The 4,505-nt window shown below is 43.2% G+C and overlaps 1 pseudogene; it reads right to left on the bottom strand.

The window, feature by feature from the left end:
• Positions 1-238: 238 nt before the first annotated feature.
• Positions 239-2,411, bottom strand: LOC133751433 (disintegrin and metalloproteinase domain-containing protein 20-like; annotated as a pseudogene).
• Between the last annotated feature and the right edge of the window lie 2,094 nt (positions 2,412-4,505).

Below are 4,505 nucleotides of genomic sequence, written 5' to 3'. Positions count from 1 at the left end.
GCAGGAAACCTGTGCTATGATATCTGAGGCTTATGGTCCTAAATCGTGGGACCATTACATATGTGCACCTATAGATAGACAAGTCCTGTTTCTCTGCTATTAAAAGAAAAATTAGAAATTCTTTTTTAGAAAGTATGATTGCTACTCTTCCTTTAACTCTTCTTCTCCCCGTCTTCCTTCTGTTTCTTCCTCTCCCTTTTCTTCTGCTCTGTTTGTTTCACTTTCTTCAACTTTTCTGTCACTTTCTTTCTCCTCTTCTCTCTTTTGTACACAGCACAAGGAAGCAAAATAAACATAAAACAACCCAAGAAATGAGCAGTAATGGTAGCAAGAAACCCATATCTCCTTCCATATGGGAACCTTCTAGCTTGATATTAGAAGGTGGACCACTATCCACACTATCTCCATAGCCTCTGGAACTGCAGTTGAGAGGTGCCCATCCACGGCGACAATGACAGCTGCTTATTATTGCAGATTCCTCTCATGTTGCAATGCAGAGGCTCACGGTATTTTGGCAGATGAACCATACTAACACATTTCCTGTGGAGGTACAACTTGCCTGGAGCACACACCGTGCCATCTTTCACTTCACCGATATCAGGTATGGACATCCCGAAGTGATAATCAGTGCCCCAGCAAGTGGTGCCATTGAAGTGAAACTGATGCACTGTAGAATGTTCTACCAGTGTGGGAATTGTGAGGACATTTTCACACTGAACTCTCCCACACAGGACATCAGGAGCCATACACTTTACGTATGTGGTGCCTTCAATACCACAGTGGCCAAAACGAGTTCCTTGGGTGTTCATTTCATTGTAGCAAATCTCAGACACACTCCTTGCCTCTTGGCCAAAAATCTTTTTACACTGAATATCATGGTTATTACACATCTTTTTAAAGCGGTAAGAATTACTATCACAGGGCATACCATCTTGTACATATACATCATCTGGGCCCTTGTGTGATGTCCCATTGCACCACTCTGGAAGGTCACATTGATTGACCTGCTGTCTACATAAAGTCCCTGATGGCATGAATTTGTAGTCTTTGCAAGAAACCCTAGAAGCACAAGCAGCCCCAGGCTTCAGAACACAGTTCAACAAACACCAGGGATCATGTTGACACTGCTGTATAGACCCACAGTCACACTCCTCTCCAACTTTGACCACTTGATTGCCACAGTGCTGCAACCTGTAGATATTCCCATGAAATGGAGGAGCAAGAATACGTAGTCTAGATCCCAAAATATTGTCAAAATAATTAGAATAACTGCAATTGCTGAATTTTGCTGTCATTCGTCTCCTGGGACACAGCACACACCACTCTTGTTCACACACATACCATTCAGTGTCATGCAGCATACCCAAATTATGACCAAGCTCATGGGCCACAGTAATTGCAAAAACAGATAACCTTTTGTCTTCAAAAACATCAACTGCACAGTTAAAAGTATATAGGCAGATTCCTTTAAAATAGGCAACGCCAAGCTTCAGGCCATTTAATTCTTTTATGAAAAGATGTGCAGCATCATGTTCCAAATTTGTACTCTTCCAAATAGAAAAATCCTGCCCAACTTGGTCTAGGTCATCATTGGTAGAAATTGGGTTTCTTTTAGTCCAGATCTCAATCCCAATTAAAAATACATCAATCTCCAAAGGGTGATAAAATTCATCTACTATATTGATAACATGAAATACTTCATAGTACACGACTGACACATTACTTTGGGAATAAAGAAATCTAACATGGTTCACAACCACTACCAGCTCAACAAACCGCTGGTGTGTCCACCAGCCCACGTAGGAACTTTGTTTCAGAGTGGAACTATATGATGCTTGAAACTCCAATCGGCGTGCTATTGACTCTTCTGTTAACCCACATCTCATGAGTGGGGACTCCATCTCATCACTGCCTACCTGATATACCAGGTGTTCAAATGTTGTAGAGTATCGAATAGATTTGATTTCATAAGTGAGGTCATTTATCTGTAGCATTCGTCAAAAACCTCCAGAACAGGTGCTGAGGGCAACCAGAGACTCGGGGGCCCCCTCCACGTAACCATGATAGTAACAATCATCAGGGACAAAGGGATGATCCTCCTGGAGGCCATGCTGCTCTGTGTAGGTGAACACAGGGAGGTGTGTGGAAACCAACAGCCTCTTGACCCTCATGTGGACAGTGTGCCTCTGGCCCCCAATCCGCATGCGGTAGGAGAGCCATCCTGGAGCCTTTGCACCTCTATCCCTGCTGGTCACCTTCAAGGGGATCACCACTTCTGGGGAGCTGAAATGCTGGGAGGGCCTAGCCTGGGAGAGGCCATGAATGGACAGAGATACCTCAAGGCAGAGCAGCAGAAGAGTGATCCTGGTGCATATCAGGGTCCTAACCATTGCCATTATGGAGCAGTCATTATGGAGTCATTAGTCCAGAGGGGGAAAAAAAACAGGGTATGAGGAACTTCTGACTTCTGGTCTGGCTCCTCCCTCTGAGGTGTTCAGTGTCCCAAGCTGACCTTTATGAATCTGTGTCCTGGCAGGGGTGGACCATCAGAGCTGTGATGCTGAAAATGAGAATAAAAAGAGGAGATAGGAAAGGTTTGGAAGGAAGTAGGAAAGGTGAGAAAAAGAAAGAAGACAGTGAGGCTAAAGGAATTCTTGAATTGGGAACACATTTGAAATAATAAAATGGACTGGAGTCAGAATAAACTGTATATGTTGGGAGAAGGAGTTTCCAATGGAATAAAGAAGATTGGAAATAGGCATGTAATTGCCAAATGTGGATGGTGGATACATAAGGATTCTTCATATACTGTTCTTTGAACATTATTCCATTTTAAGAAACATTGGCATCTAACTCAAATTTCTCTTCCTCTCAAATACAAGCTGGCATCCTGTATCTGCAGTATCTATGCTAACAACCTACTTTTTGAATCTTTATTGATTTAGGTTTCTCCATTGTCCTTTCTTAACCATAGATATTTTATGAAGACTTCATTCTGTGATATTTAGGTGTCATATTATCCTGCACTTAGAAGGCACATGCAGGAAGACCTTCTACAAATAAAACATGTGCTTATTGTATAATGAGTTCTCTTTCCCCATATAATCCCACAATAGTGACAGGAAGGCAGGCATACTTGTGGGGTAACAAGGAGTGAGATATATGCTTGGAGTCTTGGCACAGAGCCCACTGCCCAATCACAACATGGTGACAGCAGTCTTCTCACCACACAGCCTACATCATGTACCGAATCCTAACACACTCCTTTTCATCAATCAATATAGATTAGTTTTGGTTTCCACATGGCTTATGGTTACCCAGATCTATCCATTTCAATTTCACTTTTCCAAACAAAGTGTATTAAGAAGCTTAACCCCGAAGTTAGTCCATTAAAATGTTCATATGGGGTCTGGCATTGTGGTGTAGTGAGTAAAGCTGCTGCCTGTGATGCTGGCATCCCATATGAGCACCAGGGGAAGTCCCAGGCGCTCTGCTTCTGATCCAGCTCCCTGCTAATATACTTGGGAAAGCAGTGGAAGACAGCCAAAGTGCTTGGTCCCTGCACCAACATAGGAGACCCAGAAGAAGGTCCTGGCTCCTGGCTTTCTTTGATCTTGTCCAGTCCTGGCCATTGAAGCCATCTGGGGAGTGAACCAGTGAACCAGCGAAGATCTCTCAATCTCTATATTGTATAATAATTTGTCACAAACTCAGAAGCTTAAAACAACATATCTTATCTCACAGCTTCCATGGGTGAGGAATATAGCATGGCTTACAGCACTAGGTACTTGACAACTAGCACACTGCTGGCTTAGTTTCATAGGCATCAAAGACCACTCCCAGACTTAGATTGTTGTAGATTTCATTTCCTTCCAGCTATAGAACTCACCTCTAGATATTTTTAAAATATCACCTCTAGATATTTTTAAAAGGACTCACTGAGTATCTCAGGGCTGCCTAGGCAGATTTCTGATTGACTGAAAGCCTACTACTTAAGGATGTTAATTACACCTGCAAACTCTCATTGCATTTGCCATATAAGTGGGAGAAACAAGTCACATATCCTACCAAGTCCGGGGGGAGGGGGAGTTATAGAAATATTCCAAGGGCATTGGCATCAAAGGGAAGCATCTCAGAATTCTGTCTACCACCAAAAGACAAAAAGGAATTAGTAGCTTTCAGAATAAAAATATTGAAAGATTATTTCTAAATATCTTTCATGTACTATAAGAAAGACAGTGAAAGATGGCGGAATAGGCAGGGAGCACACTATTAGTCCGGGGGAGAGACAGTGTAATATAAGTGGAGATACTGCAGGGTCAAGGAAGAGTAGGGGATGAAACAGCAGAGGAAACTCTTCCGGAACTAGTGATTCACAGTGTACCTGCGTGGAGAGCATGGGAGCCCAAGTTCAGGACACCAGCGGCAGACTCAACACACCAGCGCTGGAACGCGAGGTGAGCCGAACCTCAATAGCCCGAGACACCAGCGGGCAAGCAGAAAGA

This window comes from Lepus europaeus, chromosome 22, assembly GCF_033115175.1.
Source record: "Lepus europaeus isolate LE1 chromosome 22, mLepTim1.pri, whole genome shotgun sequence".
NCBI classification, from domain to species: domain Eukaryota; kingdom Metazoa; phylum Chordata; class Mammalia; order Lagomorpha; family Leporidae; genus Lepus; species Lepus europaeus.
The sequence above is the reverse complement of the archived record's forward strand: the minus strand, read 5'-3'. Positions and strand labels throughout refer to the sequence as shown.